Here is a 19930-nt window from a genome sequence, read left to right on the forward strand (position 1 = left end):
ATTATTTTAATTTCTGAGATTCTGGGCAAAGAGAAAGGAATCACACTGAGGACAAGGCTACGGTCCTTTCCATACTTAGCTTCTTTTTCCAACAGTCACTTAAGAGGCCAGTTTAAGCCACCCTTAGCTAACCTTCCCAGAGCTAGAGGAAAGTCTTAGGAAACTCCTTCCAGCTTTCCTTTAGCAAGTTTCATGAGAAGAATGAAGAATTCAAACCACTATTTGTACTGAAATGTCTTATGGGTAAGTCAATACATCTGCTTTCTAATACTTCAAAGTGGTTTACCTTTAGATGTGCTTTTCTGAAGTAAATCTTGGGAGGAGAAGGGTTGGTTCTCCAAAAACAGTTGTTCTAGAGATGTGTGGAATCCACACCATCCCCACTTTAGCATTTTAATTTTTCTCTTCTCTAAACAGCAGCATCGTTACCGCTGAGGTTTTTTTCCACAGTGACTAAATCCATGAGATTGTATTTATTTCCCCCAAAATGAAAGGAAAAGAGTTCTATGAAATAGAGATTTTCTGCTTTTCCCTGGTGCTCCTTCTAGCACTTGATAATAAATGGACAGAATTAATTTGCAATCCTTAGCAGTCTACATCACAAGAATTATGAGGTATAGTCAGTCCACAGTGGGGATATATACCTTCTGAGCCCAAAAGCACAGGGCACAAAGAGCTATTGAAACAGTTCTTCCCCATGGGCCCTTCAGTAGTTCTCCCTTTGGTTGCAATAATGGAGGGAAGTCATTTTGTCCTAAGTAAGTAAATCAGTTCTTCGTTATGTCACATCAGAAAAAGCCACAAAATCAATAAAAATGTAACCAGCTTATTCCTTTGAGGTGAAAAAAAGTAATCAGTGGCTTCCAGAAGATTTGGGGCATTGTTTTGAAGCAAACTTTTGGAAACTTACTTCAAACTGAGATTTGTTAAAAGGAAGGTTATTAAAACTAAAAATGGAGGTGATAATGACTTCTGCAGCAGCCAAATGTTAGACCATGAAAAAGTGGGCCATTCAGGCTAGTAATAAACTGCCAAAAGAAACAAACTGTTCAAAATCCAGGGTGTTTTTATGTAAATAAAATCATAGGCATTAGAGATGGAAAGGAGCTATTACAGTTCCTCCCTTCACCTACCACAACCGGATATTGTCTCCAGGCAGAGGACAATATTAAACTGATAATATATACAGCTAGCAATAAGGAGAAAGAAGGGAGAAAACATATCATCTTCAAACAGGAAGTACGTTCAAAGATACTCATCAAGTCTAAGGAATTTTATTATGACTTATTGCTTAGGCTTTTAAAATTATTTAAAAACATGAAGCATGTAATTCTTCCCATCCTTTATCATGAAGGCCATTCACACTAGTGAAAACTGGGAAGAAATGCTAGGGAATACTGCCCATTTCATACGGGTCACAAAAGGCTGAAAGAAAATAGGTCAAAACTCACACATGCTCTTTCATGTGTTAATAAGAAGTGCATGGTATGTGTCATTAAGAGCCAGACCCTTTGCTCTTGTCATGATTTTGTTCCCAAGTAGTATCCTTGAAGACTATACTCTGCTCTCTTCTGCATTCCCTTCCACTTTTAGAGGGTATAAAAAGAATAATTCCGTGGCTAGAAAAGCCTTACGAATCCACAGTATGTTGTTCTCTATATCCTTCAACTCCAATATGTACTAGAGATTAGTTTGTATCTATAAAAAGAACTACAGCTGTTCGTGCTCATCTACTTACAAGAGGCTTGAAAAGCACACATTAATTAGGGAGAATTTGTTTGGGAGCACTTCAAAATTCTTGTGTGTGCTCCCTGTGTAACTAACAGCTTTGCCTTCCCTTCACCTCTACTGAGACTATAAAAATCATTCAGGGGAAAGCCTACAAAATTCATTTCACCTGAATATCTCTCCAAGTGATTCACACTGTAACCCCAGTGGCATTTGGAATAAATCATTATTAGTTCATATTTCAACTCATCTTAGCAGCTTTATTTGTGTCCTGTATCCTCTACTTGGCAGTCATTCTTTCCGCTTTGCTGTCTCTTTACACCTTTAACACAGATGACTGATTGGATTAAAATAATTTAGGACTGAGATGATTCATGTTTCAGTTAAAGTCAACTGTACAGCCTGTTCTGCACTGGAGAGACCGCCTGTAGTTTACCATGCACTTGGGTATGTTCCAGTGACTTTGAGGTGTGAAAGGACTAGGGCAAAACTGGGGCGCTTCCCTTTGGCCTTTTGTGCAACAGCAGCTGTTCACAGAGCAGCCTGCCGACAAAGGCAATAGCAAGCGGTATTGTGAGTTAACAGACAAGCTCTTCACCTCCATGGGCTCGAGCTCAAATTCAGACTTGGGTCACAAGTGAAAATGTTTGGTCTGATCATCCAAGCAATTCTGCAAAACTGCTGAGCAATTGGTCACTACTGGTGATTCTGCAAAGATGGTGCCAAGAACTAGCTGTTGCAAGTCAAGATTGAAGTACTGCATAAGGCAGCAGTCACAGGTTTCCAAACTTTCCAATTTTCACCTACTGCCAGGGATCTTAGTCCCTATGTTCTGCAGGTTACAGCCTCACTTTCCATACTTTTGGAAACTGTTTTTCATCCACCAGTGGACTAAAATGTGTCATCATAGCATGTGACATTGAGTAAATTTTCACACATTCTCAGGTAAGACAGAGTAGCAAAGAGTATTTTTCTTGAAGTCATACACAAAACCAATAGCAAGCTTGACATTCAGAAAAAAACAAAGGCACCTCCAATGCTTTTTGGCTGCTTTTACAGCTCTTTAGGGCCTAACATGGGTAGGTCATGTGTGTTCCCATTTTCCTCAGTGTGACTGGTGCCATTTCTTACTTAGGCCATTCCAAGAAGTGCTGCAATGTGGCCCTCATCCTTCTCTGATCCCTCAATGAAAGTTATTACCATCTCAGTAACTCTGACAGGGCATCTATCCGTCTCTGCTTCTGAAACTACTATTTCCACAGGGCTCTACTGAGAGAGGGCCCTTATCTGCAAAGCAATGTTAGTATCAGACAATGGTATTTCAGTGGCTGAGCAACAGGTATCTCAGTTCAAACATTTGTGCTTGTAGCCTTGCAGTTGTTAACGTCATAGGAATGTGAGGAGTCCCATGTTATAAATAGGTTTACATAAAAGCAGTCTTAAATCAAAGAAATAAATTATTATTACTGTCATTCCTAGCAACCCTAGACATGGGCCACAATCCCATACACTAAACATTTCCTGTAGAACAAAAAGATTACTATACCTTCCTTACCCCATCAAATTTACAGCCTAAATGCTCATTTTCAAACTCATGCAAAGTTCACAGTTGTCAAGATTTAAAAGTTGTCCTATTTACATCCCTTCTAAGGACAGTAGACTGAGTAGATCATCACTGTAAGCTTAATAAAGCCAGAAAAGTTTCTCTAGAGCAAATTTAGCCTTAAGAGTCTAATATGAAGCACAAACATTAGTAAGAATATTTTTTTTGTAGGAGAATACTTCTTTTAGTTACAGCAGTCCTGGCAGCAGCAGGGTTCTGCTGGAGACACAGCACAGGAATTCTATGTACCTGGCTCGCACAGCAAAGCAAATGCTGCAAGAGTCACACCAGCGTAGGAAAATGCTAGTACATTTTCCAAACACTGATACCACCTCACTGTGTATAGAGATTTCAGGATCTCGTGACATTAGACTACAAAGCTGGCCTCACGGTGGTTGGTTGGCATATTACCTAGAAACACTTTTTGCCAATGAAATTGGCTCTCAAGATTAAGATTCACCTGCAACTGGGGTTGAATACTAGGACCAGTGGTTGGGAAGAATGGAAAGGGATTCATCCCTCTTTACAGTGAACTTTTCCTCCCTACCCTTCTGGGGTTTTTTTATTTTTAAACTTACACAAACAGCAGTATTGATGCAGATTTAGTACCAAAGATTTTTTTGATCACTTTCAGGAAAATTTTACCAACCCTTTCCAAGGAGACCTTATATGGGAGAACCTTTTTAAGAACCACTTTTATTTGGGCTACTACAATACATACTCAGTCATAATCCATCAGACCTATGACTGAGAAGCACAGAAATTCACAGCAAAAATGGCCTAAGTAGGTCTTCTGATGCTGACTGTAACTTGAAAGATAAGTAGAATTTGTAGAAACACCCTTTTTAACTTTATCAGGCTTGAGTCAAGCCTTAGGTATGCTGCAGAGCAGAGTGAGCTGCAGCTCAGGTTAAACTGTCTCAGCACACAATCAAACACAGACATAACCTGAAAGTAAAGCTCATCATGTGCCTCTTAGTACATTATTGTTTGGTGTTTTCATTTATGGAGTCATATGTGATTTTCTAATATTACAGTTTACCCTGGAGATAGTTATCTCCTACATTAGTAATGGGAAAATTTATGATAGCACAGTTGCAGTATATGTTGCATTATATGAATTTGTGTTTCTTTCGCCCCACAAAGAATCTGCTCTCGCTATTATCATCCAACTTCAGCATTCTACCTTGTTATGAATAATTAGCTTCAGCCACTAAAAAAATGAACATGACACATATGTAAAAAAGTTGCTAAGGGGAACTTTTGCGAACCATGTTTTACCCACAATCTAAAAACAAAGCCATTATTCAGTTCCCTCAATATTTAGACTTCACTGTGACTTCCACATATGTACAAGAAGATGTTTCAGAAACAGACACAAAAATCCGAGACTACATCATTAGATAGCACAAGCTCTCCCATGTAAAGTTTCATAAAGGACATTTCCTGAAGAGGCCGTGGGACACTTAGGGGCATACTTACAATTGCTATATGTTTTCCACTGACTGGAAAAATAGAATGGAAAATCCATACCCTTCCACACAGTGCCATGCCTGAAGGGTCACACAGAAAGTGACTGTACCTCTAATGTAACAGCACTTCCCTCAAAAGCCCCAGTACTTAAAGATGTATTACATATGCCCAGATGGACCCTTTGGATCGGTATGATAGATTTTTATAAAGCTTTTCAGATGCTTAAAGTTAATCATGTGCATAAACATTTACATAACCCTTCAGGACACACAACTGAAATTAAGACTATGTTAGGTCAGTACTAAAAGTTACTGAATTTTTAAAATATTTTTCCAGTCTAGTGTTTGCTGCTAACTCCATGGAACTGTACATTAGTAAATCTCCTAAGTTTCACATTTTTTAAAGCTAAGGTTAATACTGATAGATGAGCTAGGCTGCAAACTGTATGTTATTAGGCCTACTGCGACTTGATGTAGAAAGCAGTACTTTGGTATAGCAAACCTTACAAAGAGGAGGAAGAACAGTCCTGAGAAAATACACAAAAGTTGGAATCAGAAGTTCAAGATTCTATTCTTGTTTTTTTCCATTTTTCTGTGACCTTGCAAAAATTACTTAATCTTTTCATATCTCAGTATTTCTACCTGTAAAATAGAGATAATATGCTCTTCATCATCATGAGGCTACTCTCAACTAGCTTTTGCAGTTTGTTCCAAGATTCACAACTAGAAATATAATTTTTTCCACTGTTCACATTTTCTTCCTTTGTACAGTTCCTAACTGTACAGTTATCAAAAAGTCTAAACTATATTATTACGTATGAAAGTCAGAGATTGTTACTGAAGTGGATAAGGGATGCATAGTAATTAATTTTCTCAATAGGAGTTACTCAACAGAAATAATTTACAGATGCCCATCAAGCTGACTTCAGTTATCATTTACAGGTATATTTTACTCTGTAACATGAATCAAGTAGAATGAAGCATTTTAATGGTAAAACGTAGCTCAGAAAAATATGTATCATGCAATTGTGTACACTCTTTGATCAAAGAACCTGATATGTAATAATGTATTCCCTTGAGGAAGCTGAATATTAAAAGTCACTGGATCAAATTTTGCTCTATGGTACATAAGCAAAAAGGAAAACTATCTGTGGAGAAGGTGCTGAAACAGATCTATAGGGAGAAGAAACTAATTAACAGGAGATGATTTAAGAGAGGGATCCTTGAAAGAGGGCTGAGGCCTCATAGATAAGGTTTGTCCCTTGAAATCAGCAAAGTCCGACAGATAGTAGAATCATTTTTAGGGTTTTCTGCTCTATTAATGGGGCAAAAATCATAATGGAAGAAGGGAGTTGTTGACCAGCAGTGTCATCCAGGAAACAAGGGCAACATTAACAGGCACTACAAAATCAAACCAACAAGATTTTCACAACCTTCCCTGGATATTGCCTAGAATGAAAATCAGAGAAAACTGCGTAGTGCAGCCTGCTCTGAACATCAGATAGTTGTTTCTGTCCTGACCAGACATGAGCTACCCTTTTCAAGGTGAACTTCTACTTTCATGCACAAAAGAGCTCCATTAATGTCAAAGGATTTAAAGTAGGGCAATTCATCAAAGTTTGAACTCCAACAAGTGTTAAGAATACAGTGAGGCTCAGCCATAAAAGGAAGAAATGAAGGAAAGAATACGACTATATTCTTTAAAACTTACAGAAGCATTTCTAGTGCCTGGAGCATGTGGCTATTATCACAGAGCACTGGATTCTCTAAGGTAACTGCCCAGTGCTGAGCTGTGACTTCAACGAAATCAGTTCTCCATCAGACTGTGAGTGGTATTAATATACACTAGACTGGTCATAGTTGTAAACACATAACCAGAGAATAGAATATACCTCAATGTTTTAGGTAATACCTCTCCCCTTATTTGTCTATATTAGACATGCTACGCAAATTCACTTAAAAAAAAGAGGAAAATAAGAAAGACAGGATTAAAAACAAACCAAGAAAAATTGGTTTTCTCTTTTTTAACAAAAAGTTTCAGATCTGAATTTAGAAGTTCTTTCCCAATGCCACCGCTCACCTTCATCCTGTTGTGCAGACTGCAGAGAGCCTGCTCAGCTCAGTCCACTTATCCTAGAGATTCTTCTCATTTTCCCTAGTCCCAGCAGAGAGTGACCAGGCAACTCCTTGCTAGCTAATCCACAGGGCCAGAGGGCAGGCCTTCGCTTACCCTTTCCAAGGACCTGGCATGAAATAGCTGTTTCTCACCTCACTTCTCTTTGTAACCCTGATCTCTTGAGTGCCCGTAAACTCAGGTCTCAGCTCCCTTCTACCAGGCAGATCCTTGTCACTCACCCCAGAGACAGTCCTGGAGCAGTCCAGCCTTCAAGCCGTCCAGGCTCTTGCCTCCCGGCAGTGTCACCATCTTCTTCTAGTTCTCACTATTTCACATTTTTCTAGTACCCCTTTCCAAGCGGTCTCCAATGCTGCCAGGTGCCAAAGACAGCATTAACTAAACACAGCCCCCTCCTGGTTTTTAAAGAAACCCCATATGCTTCCACCTTAGCATGTAAACAGATGGAATCTGGCTTTATAATAATCCTCCAACTGTTATTTAAAAATATGAATCCTCTTCATGCTGCTGTCCTCAGCTGAAGTCTCTGAGTAACAGAAGCACATGGCAGAACCCTTAATGTGTATTGATGCACCTTATTTGAAGTGCTGTTTTCTAGATGCACTGGTTAAAACTCACTTTCTGCTGCTGCTCAGTGAAGTAAGAAGAGAACTTAATCTGATGAAGGACAGAGTTGAGGTAGTAGCAACAGGCAGCTCAGTGGTTGGTCATATTCACTGCATAGTTTCCTTCTGAAAATCATTCCTCTGAAAAAGAAAAAAACACACCAATCTTTCAGGTCGTGGATCATTATGTTCAGTCAGATGAGAAATAAGTTTTATGCAGTAAAAGCTGTTCTCTTTGGGCACTGCAGAGACCGCTTATTTTGACTGAAGGAATTAAAAACATGAAAACCCCATGAAACATCATGTGAAACTTCATTTCAATGAATCACATCCATTTTAATTCTTGCTTTACCCCAAATTGTTACAGTAGAGGATCGCCAAAGGCAAAGGAAGCAAAAAAGAAACACAGTTCAGCATACCCATTAACACTGCATCAAAATAAAGTGACTGTAAATAAGCTAGAGAATCCTGAAGTGTTGCAAACACAATAATTTTATATGAAACATGTCTCTCCTCTCTCCTGTTGTAGGCCACTACCAGCAAAGGAACTTAGAGTTACCATCTTGTGTCAGATTTCTCTTTGCTTCTTTCACTGACTCAACCCTCCTTGAGTTTTCTCATGTGTAGGAGCCAGACCATAGCGCTGTCAGAGACAGGGCTAAGGAGGCCACAGCACATGTTAGAGGGCTGCATCTGGCAGCTTCCCTTCATTGTGCTGTCTCCTGAAATAGAATGAATCCCCATCACAGCTGAACCTGCTCCATTTTTACTGGGTCACAGCACAAAGGCAATTGCTTATTAGATCAGGTCATGAACATGGCAATAGTGTGAGCTGCCTGAATTCCAGCTTTTAAAAATAAAATTACTGCAGGAGTTTTCAAAATAACATAGCTGACTGTCCAACATCATTGGAAGGCATTTCTGGGAAACCTAGGATTTTGGTTTTAGATAAGATCAGTGTGTTTATTTTGCCAGAAGACAGCCAGTGCCACATGCCTTACCAGAACAGCCATACAGGTAGGAATGGCATGATACCAGTAAGGACTTACAGCATAATGCTTCAGCCACATGAGGTGGATCCTGATGGAAACTGGGTTTCAGAGAGATGTAATTTCTCTTCCACTTTTTAAGGATGATTCTCTGAACAGAAAATCATGGCAGTTAAACCACTTCACAGGGATCTCAAATCAGCTCTGAATTTGTCAGTTAAAAATGTTAAAACAAAACAAAAAGTCCCACGGCAATACAGCAACATCCCCTACTAAGTACTTTGTGTCTTAGTGATTAGTTTCCTACTTGCTTAAGATTTTCACAATACTAGTATTTCTTCCCCAGTTTTGGATCTCTCAGGACTGGAGACAGAGATCTGAAAAAGGATCCTGCTTGTGCAAGGGGTATTCAATTGTACTTCAGCAACTGAAACTCTTTTGAAGTCCCAGCCTAAGTACTAATGCAACAGTCCCAGCTATTGAATATTCAGTGCAAATTACACTAAAAATATCGGTTGATTTGAAAAGACAAGAGGACACCATAATGTTTCTGTTTCAACATATGACTAACTTGTAGGCACTTGTCTTTCTCTTGCTTCCTCCTTCCAAGAGCTAGTGGCTTGGTTCTACTTAAGAAACATTGGTTCCAGAAGAATTATTTGACTTCAGTTATAATTTGACATATTATTTTACTTGATCTCAATTTGCAAGATCTCATCAAAAGAAAAAAGCTCATCACAGAGCACACATTTCATGGAACTTTCATTCCAGTCCCTCTACAACTAATATCCAACTTGTAAACGAAAGGGCTGAGGAACAAAATAAGATAAATGGAATAAGGAATAAGACATTCCTATTGATTTGCCTGGAAGTTCTGTTCCTGTTAACTCATGCATTCCTCTAAACATGGGGGAATTGAATCAGGTTACTCATATAACAGGATCCTGAATTTGTATCCCACTTGTCCTCCCCTAGGCCACTGAAACTCAGTTGGAAAGCTTGGGTGACCCTAAACAAACTTTTTATTATTGAAATTGCCAATAAAGCTACAGATTGAATTCATTTGTTTATTTTATTTATTGTGATTGAACGGGGGTAGTCAAGAACATTTTTTTACACGGTGTGCCTTTCTGTACCAGTCCTTCATTCTGCTCACTGCATGAAAACGTTGTGCAAGTGCAAATTACATAGCTGATTTGTCAGTTCCCGTCTTACATGAGTTGTACATTTCGCATCTGACCATCAAGACATTCCTGATCTTTCTTCCTCTCAACTGAGAAACAATATTCCTATACACCTTTCAAACAGGAAAAAAATTACCACTGGGGGGAATCAAGCTAAGTCAGCTAGCACGCTCCCTCACCCTGCCCTTCTTGCTTTGAGTTCAGTTCCTCCCTTATTCCCAGCACAACCAAAAACACTAAGAAAGGAATGGAAGAATGTGTGAATGAAAACTGAGATGACTTTGGTTAAATCATTATTAAATAGCCAAGTCCTCATCTGAAGCAGTTCTGTCACTGTATTTTGTTGGAGCATTTGGCTACAGTCTCCTAACTGATGTTGAGTAGCAAATGTTTGCTTTTGCACATATTCCCTTGTGTAGATTTATGTAACTGGCAGGACAGACTGCTAGCATAAATGTATTAAATGAAAACTGTTGTGCTTAGGATTCAGTCTAGTTTGTTCCATTTCCCTTTTAACAGACATACTGCTACAGTAATAGCTTACTCCAGGTTATCTGTTGGGGTGGCGGTGTTAAACAAATCTACTTTATGCTTGAAGGGCCAGGAAAAATTCTGTGGGACATTGAAAGGTGGGGCATCAAGATGCTACCCTTTGAAAAAAAAAACCATATACCAGAAGTCATTCTCCAGTGGCTGCCAAGTTTATTTTAAAATCATTATGTTTACCTGCAACTACAAAGTGGCCAAAGCATTACTTGTAGGCCAGTGTGAGAAAAGCCGCTGAGCCAGTTCACATGTTCTATTTACAGTTAAATGAAAAATTCTCAGAAAAGTATGGGTCATTTTGCTCCACCTTTACGGCTTTGATGCAGTGAATGTATTAGCAGCAGAGCAAAATATTTGTTAATTCTGGTTTGTAAAAGTAGGTGACCTGGGCAGTCTTTCTTCATTTGGATAATCTAGAGGTCATATATCTCTTTGTAAATACCTCTTTTAAAAGGCTCTGGGAATGTATATTTTAATGCTCACACAATATTTTAGTGCTCAGGAAAAAGTGGTGCTTGAGTTAAGCCCTTATTTGGAAGAGCCAACTGGCTCACAGTTTTCTCAGCTAAGTTTATCCTAGTCTTCAGATGTCACAGTTAAAATTGTTTCAATAAATCAACAGGCTCAACTGAACAAATCATCAGATCAAGGCACCAAGTAATCAAACTGAACAAGACTGATGCTCATCTGACACTATTTTGTGGTGAGTATCAAAGATAATCAGTTCTGAGCCAGAGTATGGCATTAACTCCCTCTGTGACCTTGACCATTCAATTTACTGCAGTGCCCAAGTTTATCTGTAAATGGGCATATCATTTACTCCTGGAGTGTTGCAAGGCAAAATTAGGAAGGTTTTGCATAAAGGTTGCAAAATGTTACCTTTTTCCCATACTCAAACAGAGGATTAGAAGTGCCTGTTTTAGGAAAGATGCAATGATGGATTAATCAGCCTTCAACTGAGAGATGCAAAGAGATACCGAGTGAAACAGGTGGGAAGAGATTCACAATACTTTTCCCTTCATACAACTAGCATGCATTTACAACTGAATACTTACAGCTGAACAGTGAGATAGAATTAAGAGGCCAACATTTATTTAGACAAACTAACTGAAAATAGATCAAGTTTAAACTTAAAGAGAATTCCAGCTTTCCTTCTGTCTAAAATCAGAGCACAGGATTTGTGGATATTGCGTAGTCAACACTGACATTTTGAGGCTGGATTGGCCCCAAATATGAAAGCAGCCTGGGTTATGAGTCAAGCTGCATTGCTGGGGCTCATCCTGCTGACAGTCCATCTTGAATTACCTACTGCCATAACTGTTTTTACTCTGTATTAGGAATGTTATGCTAATAATGTAGCTCAGGGAAATGACAGGAACAGTCCAAGGAGGTTACCATAGGGACAGCCTTCTTTTTTTATGTTTGAGCAAAACTCACAATGTTTTATTGAACTCTATGTAACAGCTTGCCATTTTGATCATTTTGTTTGCTTGTTTGTTTGCTCTTGTATGTGGGCAACATTAGGAACTTTGCAAAACTGCAAAGATAAGACTGAAAATGGGAATGACAAATCTCTGTCTTACAAGGGTAAAATTACCAAAGTAGAGTCACTCTAAAAATACGATTCTCATCTGAGCTGTGCTTGCTACATTTTCCTAAGATTTTATGTAAAATTCCTACAAAATTAAATTATTTTGAAGACCCAAAAGATTAGATTCCTTCGGTAGCTTTTTCTGACAATGCCAGAAATTAAGCTACAATCCCACGTGAATCAGACTGTTAACTGGACATATCTATAGTCCTAATTTTAAAGGAATTCTTTCCAGTCTTTTACCAGAAGGGAAGTGAAAATTGTGAGTTGTTTTGCAAATTGCTTATTCATTCTCTAAAGACAGAAGGAACAGATCACTGACTCTCCTGCCCCCTCAAATAGCATGTGCAAAGGACAGTGAAAGTCAGAACTGCTAAGCAATAAGCAATCACAAATGCAAAGGCCTCATTTACTGGAGCTGTTATAGTTTGGCAGTGCAAATGCACCCCAGATCTGCGCTCCTCTAAAAGTCAGCACTTCTGTCTGAACAGTCACATCAAAGTCACTACAGAGAAATAACACCTACACAGCCCATCAAAACCAAAGGTAGTATCTTGTTATTGGTTGTAATCAAGTAGAGACTCCCAGGAAGCCACACTCATCACCGGTTTATTTCTGAACTCAGAACTGTAACCCTTTCAGCTGGGCAGGGAATAAGATCAGATGTCAAAAGCATTAACCCAAGAGAAAGCATGTCCACATTTTGTGCTGCAGTGTATTTACTTTACACGCTAATTTTCCTAACACCATCATTGGTGAGGAACCCCTCAGTAGCTGAGGAGGCCAGCCTTGCTGGGCAGCAATCATTCTTTTACGTTTCCATCTGTGACAGTTGTACCTTCAGTTTACAGTTACTGCAACTAAACTGTGCAGACAGCTTACTAAAATGTCTCATAACCCTAATGAAATCATATTGCAAAAATTTATGAAAAATTAAGGGCTTATTTATGAGGAAAACAATCTTTCTGTGATTGATCTGAGGCTGAACAGCTAATGCAACAGTTGGGGAGATTGGATTGTGATTAGAAGAAAGGACAAAAGACTTGGAGAAAGACTTGTGGAAAACCCAGAATTAGCTCTTGACAGAACTATCCAAATTTCCCAAGAAAGGAAATTGCCCAGGCTGGAATGAAACTCATGGGTCAAAAGCAAATCACACTGAGTCACAGAGAAAAATGGACAGCTAAATCTACCAGTAAGCTACTTTCCAGAAAGCAAATAGGATTGTTTGCACAGGATGGCCTGGCCAGAGTAGTTTCAGTCTTCAGGTTTCTGTACTAAGTGGTGATCCTGAAGGTGTTTCACAGAACTATTCCAAGGCCATTGGTAGGTCAGCAATGTATTTTTGAAATGTTATTTAAAATGCAAGTTTAATACTGTCACTAGTACTTGCTAGAAAAAGAGGATTTTGTCCCTCCAAAGGACAGGCACAAGTTTCTGGGAACAAGTTTATAGCCTCTTTTACAGAGTGCTGAGCAAGTAGAGCTCCCATACTTTCAAATTCCTTGGCTTTGAGTGACTTAATGAGCAACACAAAAGCTAGTGGATACCACCCTGATTCAAAAAAAAAACCAAATTCTGAAGCAAAACTGATCCGCCACTTATCAGAACAGGATTATGGGCCAATTTGCAGTCATCCTTGCTGATGTGTTTACCAGGGAGCAGAAAATCAGATTGCTGAAGGCCTTGTAAAGGCTCAGGTATAAGCCCTTAAATCTAAATTTGATTTTTTCTATCACATGTAGAATGGAATAATCTAACAGACCATCATCCTATTCATAATAAAATAAACATAATTTCCCTCCATCTGGATCATGTTTTCCAGCCTACGTCATTAATTATGCTACTTTACAAGGCTTGCTCATCTGCAGGAGAACTACTTCGGGTCATTTTGCAGCTTTTCTCATTTAAAGAGAGCTTCTAAGAGACAGCAGAGTCAATGAGGAATTGAAAGGATGACAAAGAGCTACAGCTAACTTCCAGGATAATAAAGCATGTATTTTCATCCTGATATTTGTTAACACAGATCCCACTGCAAAAAGCCTCTGACAATCAAAATTCCTACCCCTTAAACATGCTACTGAGGGTCTGAGGAGGGTTTTAAATGCACATGCATATACCATATGATGAAACTAGTACTGAGCACACAGAAGTGCTTAGCCACATGCCACAGAAAGTCAAATCAGATTCTGCGCTCATTTATTCCCACCTAATCTTCCTAAAGAGAATCAAATAGCCTTGATGCAAACAGGGTATGAACTTGTACAAAAGGGAGGCTTACAGCATGGTAAAAGCATTATTCAAAGCTGAAAAATGAAATATCTCTTGAAGTTCTGATGTTTTCTGGCAGAAAAGGAAAAGATATTTAGGTCTTCTGTTATACCAACTTCAGGATCAAATAATCACTTACTTGAAAAGTACCTCATTGCACAGTTAGCCCCTGCAAATATCCATTATTTTCATTAATTGGTAGATACAGAAGTATCTATCATCATCAGAGTTGGTTAGCATCACCATTTGTAAATAAAGATACATGAAGTTTAAATAAATTGATTTGAGTCAATTTCTTACCTTTTACCATAAAATTTCACTGCTGCCTCAAGACTAATCTAACAGGTAATAAGAAGCAATTCTAAAAAAATACTTTGGTATTTCCATGGCTCGAGGAATCAGTAGCCATAAAGAGCCATTTTATAACCAATTTTCTAATTGCTTGCTTTATTAAAAGACAAATTGGATATACTGCTGTCAGCATCAACACTTTTTTCCCTAATGAGATGTATAATTTTAGCTATGAATGAATTTTGGAAAAAGTGATATCTAATATGCCGTTGAAAATTGATCTATAAAACTGACTGTGCACAACACTATGGTATGCTTTTCTTCCTTCCCCAGCAGCCATCCCATTATTTTCTGTATTGTCATTTTTTTTGGAAAAAAAAAGTGTCAAGGATTTTGGTTTTATAATCCGTGGTAAAACCGATCTGCTCTATTTGCAGGTTGCCTTAGATCTGACAAACCTTTCAAATAAATGTCATGGTCTTGTATTAATTATTGATAACTTTAATGTTCCGTGAAAAGCAATGTATTCAGGCATTTGACAAGATGCAAAATGTTTCCTTTGAGGATGTAAGCCGACTTGTCAGTGGAATATTTTTGCCACTACCATTAAGTCACAATCCATATGAATATGAACTTTGGCCAAATATGAATGCAGAAATAATTTAGATAATGATTTCCTGGCCTGGTCTGTGGATCCTGTGTATTGGACCAAAAGACCCCACTTAATGTGCATCACAGTCAGTACTTAGGCATGGCGCACATGTGGAATAAAGATAGGCTAGGTTCCATGCGACGAGAAATACTAAACCCCAACTGAAATTCTTTTAAGTAGGCTAGAGCTGCGCTGAGAACGTATTCAAAATGGTTGTTTTGTATTCCAGCGATGCCATTGCTGGATGTATTCCGGCACCATGACCTGTGAGACTCTTTCGGACTCCTTCATTCTAAAGGTTTTGTTAACCGCCGCCATTCGAGACCCCGCGCACAGTGGGGCGGTCCTGCCTCCGCGCTCCGCACAGGTCTCGGCGCGCCGACGGCTGCGCGCCCCGCGGAGCGCCAGCGGCTGCCGCTCCCGCAGCCACCGCCCGCCGAGGCGCGCTCCGGGGCGAGGCGCCTGTCCCTGGTGCTGACGGGGCCGCCGCGCCTGCTGCGGGGGAACCGCCCGGCGGGGACCCGCAAGCACGGTCCCAGCAAAGCGCCCTTCCTCGCCACAGCCCTCCCCCTGCGCCCTATGAAGACAGGCGTGATTTCTGCAGGAGCCGAGCCCAGTGCAGCTCCCGCCTCGGCCGGGAGCTTCCCCAGCCCAGGGTATTTCCCCTCCTGTGCAAATCTCAGGCGACTCAGGTGGGGCACTGCATGGGTTCGAGTGTTTCAACGGTTGGGAACAGGCTCTTTTTTAAAAACAAACTCATAAAGCACTATCTCAGTCATTACACTGAGAAAACAGCTGCCTTTCTGGAAGATACTTTTGGGAGCAGACTGTAAAAAATTCAGATAGCACTGCTGAATAGAGGGATGTATGTAGTGGGTAGCTTGGATCTTGACAAAGCTCAGCAGTCTCATGAAGTTACCACAAGGCTAAGTATTAAAAAATAAAAAGGGAAAAAACTCCCTTAAATTCAGATGGGCAATTATGTTGTTCATTCTGTATTTTTTGAAAACTGTCTTCCAAACCCTTTTTCTCCTCTTGGGCTGTCATTTTAACTTTTCCACTCGATTAAAACGACGATTACCTATCAACATCAGTGAACCACTGAGGGGAAAAAAACTTCACTTCTCCTAAGGGGAAATCACCGATTTCACATGTGTTCCGGCGGTGAGTAAACGGGGGGGGGGGCGGGGGAAGTGAAGGCTACAGGCTCCAAGCTAGCAATGCATTAAAGCACACGCTTAAGAGCGTTTCCTGAACTTGGGCAGGACTCTAGTTTCCCAGCCGCCCCGCCGGACCGTTGGCAGACGAGGAGCCAAGTGCCCCTTGCGGGGAGTGCCGGGAAGCCGGGGTAGCACCCGCCTCCCGCGCCGCCTTCCAGAACGTTCCGGGTCCCTTCGGAGGGCGCAGCCCCCCCCCCGCCGCCGCCATTTCTAAGGGCAGCCAGACGCGTAACGCCCGGCGCCCCCCGGCTACCTGCTCCCCCGGCGCTCAGCCGAACCGCTCCCCACAGCTTTGTGTCACCTTCCTGCTCTGCCACCAAGGCCAAGAGGGGATCTCCGTTCAAAAACGGATTTCTTAAAAGTGTTCGGGCACCGCAGATAACGGTTTCTCGGTTAACGGTCACTCCGCAACGGCCCGCGGCGGCAAATCCCCTCACGCTCCTCTTCGCCCGCACAGCGCCTCCTCGCGGCGGCCCCGTGGAAGCCGCCGCCCCGCTGACGGGCGGCCTCCCCTCCGCGGGGCGTTGGCGGCGCCCGGTGGGCACCGGCGCTCCGGGCACGCCACGCCCACGAGCGGCGGAGGCGCCGGGAAGGGCCGCGGGCGCTTTAAAAGCTCTACTTTGGCAGCAGCGGCGCTTCCCTCACCTCGGGAGTGGGTGGTGTCAGGGGCGCTGCCGCCTCTCCCGCTTCTCTCAGCCCCCCTCCCTGGGGCCGCCCTCTGGCTGCGGGGGTGGTGGTGGCGGCGGCCCGGCGGGGGGGGATGGCCGTGGGTGCGTGTGACCGCAAGCGCCGCCTGCTGAGGGCAGCTGCGGCTCCTGCGGGGGGCGGGGACCTCCTCCCTCCGGTCCGCTCGGGGGCTTGGCCGCGGCGGAGCGGCCGTCCCACGCCTGCCGACGCCCACCCACCCAGCGCGACTGCGGCGCGACACGGTAAAGCCGTTCTGTGGCCGGAGGCAGTGGTGGGCTCCCGGTCGGCCTAGAGCTGCCGGTTGCGCTACTCGAGATACTGCAAGTGGGCAAGGTGGGTCGCGCAGCGGCGCTGAGGGAAGGAGCGGCGCCGGCGCCAGAGCGAGGGGACGAGCTCTGTCACGCAGAGCGGGGCCGGGGGCGGCGGGGGCCGCCCGAGTCCCGCAGCCTCCAACGGTCCGCGTCTGCGTAGAGAGAGCAGGCTGCGAGTCTCTCCGGTTAAGAGGTCAGCAGAAAGCCTAACGGGCAGGAAAACGCAGGCGCGGTGCTAGCCAAAGACGGCTCGCAACCGACGGTAGGGTGAGAGCCACTCGCTGTCTGTGAAAGTCTCCCTGCAGCTTTAAAGAGTTTCTCTAGTGGAAAATGTTACCCAGTAAAGACTTTACTGGGAAGGCAGAAACGAGTGGGTGTCATTTGGCTGAAATCTAACTTTTGGGAGTCAGCTCAATTTAAGATGAAGGCTTGCATCCTTGTGCATATGGGCATATGCATAGGGGCACGCTGCTACATCAGCGTGATGTAGTGATCCTCGAGGAATCTGTGCAATGGAGAAGTGACATTGACGGCACAGGATCCCTCTTCTAAGCCCTGTTGTATGTTCATGCGCTGTGCCAAACCTCAGGCTCTCTGGAGGCAATCCAACACTGTAGAGGTCCTGTGACATCGATGTCACAGCTCAGTCGCTGGTCTATGTGGAGCTGACAATGATCTGCACATAGCCTCTTTAGCCATTTTTTTGTGTGTGTCTGTTTGGGTTTTTCTGGGTTTTTTTCTTTTGCTCTTTCCTCCAGTAAGCCAAAACAGTCAATTAGGATCCCCTGCAGCAAGGCACAAATTACAGTAGTCACAGGGTTGCTATAAACTTCCCTGGTTTCAGCCCAGAGTCAGGGAAAAACAATAAAAACAGAACAGCGACATATTTTGCAGCCTCCTCTTTCTGGTTCAAGTACCTGTATTAGAAACTGAGCCCTACATTTTAATCCAGTTGCTGCTGTTGACTCACTTTGTGACCTAAAGCTGGTAACTTAAACTCTATGGCTAACATATGTAAAAAGGAGATGGTAATAACAACAGGTGTTTAGGTGTTCTTTACCTTAAAAAAAGAAATTTGATCTCTTGGCAAGGTAGGTGCCATAGAAGTGTTAAGTATTACATGCTGTAGTGGGTGCTTTTAAAAACAATGACTGAAATGCTAGTAAGGTGAGAACTTAGTAACATATACTTAAGTCTTTTTGTAATACAGGGGCAAAAAAGTATTTGTAAACAGTCTGGACAGATAGCTTTTCCTCTTCCCTTCCCTCGGTAGCCTGTCTCTCCACAGGTATGGTTTCCAGTTTAACATAGTTACCAAAAATCTTCGAATCTTTTAAAGATCAAGTCTGACTACACCATGGTATATACCCAGTCTTTTGTGGTAGTGAAAAGAGGTCACGGCAGGAAAAAAAAGGCCACCTAGCAGGGGAAAAAAGTGTGAAATGTCATTTTTCTGTGATGGTAAAAGTAGTCATGGTGAAGGATCTAGAGGTGAGGGTAAAAAGCAAATTTGATTAATCAGTAAGGTGACTCTGGCAGCAGCAAACAGCCAAACAGAAAACCGTTTGAGCTGTGTTTCTGAAGGCATTGTATTAGAGAGAAGGGAGATAATATTCCATCATTATATTGCTCTAGCATATCTCCTCAGGAATACTATATTCTGTTGGGACCTGCAAACCACATTACCAGAAAGGTGTTGACAAAGCAGAATTTGAAGCCAAGTGTGATAGAAAATTTAGCTGCTTAAGAAAGATCAAAATACAGGACTTAGGACAACTTGATAAAGGGACTAAGAGGAACTCAGAAATACAAAGTTCTGTGAGAATTGAAGGAGTTTGGTTAAATGGGTGAAACAAAGCTGTACATGAAAGTACAAGTAGGATTAGCTCAACTTAGTTCCAAGCTCAACAGTGAAGGAAAGGAGATGGCAATGAGCAGCTCTTTTGCATTGTAGAATAAATAGTCTTGCTTTGGAAGCAATATTGAACTTGTGGGAAAAATCTTTGCTCTTGGTAATTTTATATTCATTTTGACATTGGCAAGGTAGGAATTCAGAGCTAAAAATATTTTACGTCTCGAATGTATCAGTTTCAAATTCTGCAGCACTGATTAGCCAATATATGGTAAATATGTGTTATTTTGTCCTGTGGATTGCAATGAAGATCAGCCTGCACATACAGCTGTTGCTTCCCCATTATTCCATGTGGAATATAATTAACATTGGGTTAATTAAAAATTTTGGAAAAATCTAGGATTGCATGTATCAGACATCTGGTTCAAAGCTTGGGTTTTCTTCATGCATGCGTCTAGCTGAGTAGTTTCTTCACACGTGCTCAATCCATTCTCCTCACCTTTCCACTCTTTTGAAAGAGTGTAGATAATCTTACTGGGGACAGTGCAGGAATCCATGGGACAAAAAGGACATGTTTTTCATAAAGCTGAATGCTGCCTTCTCGTACTGCCACTCCCTCAGATGAGGGAGACTGAAACAAAGGCAGCCAATATTTCAGTCTGATTGCTTTTTAAAGGAATGTCTATCCGGCTTGTTGAAGATCTTTTTATCAAAGAAGAAATGGTAGTTTATTCTTCTGCAGGGCAACTTTTTCACTTGCCTAAAGAAAAACATAAAAGGTTATTGAAACCATG

The sequence above is a fragment of the Ciconia boyciana genome, chromosome 8 (assembly GCF_034638445.1).
Source record: "Ciconia boyciana chromosome 8, ASM3463844v1, whole genome shotgun sequence".
NCBI classification, from domain to species: Eukaryota; Metazoa; Chordata; class Aves; order Ciconiiformes; family Ciconiidae; genus Ciconia; species Ciconia boyciana.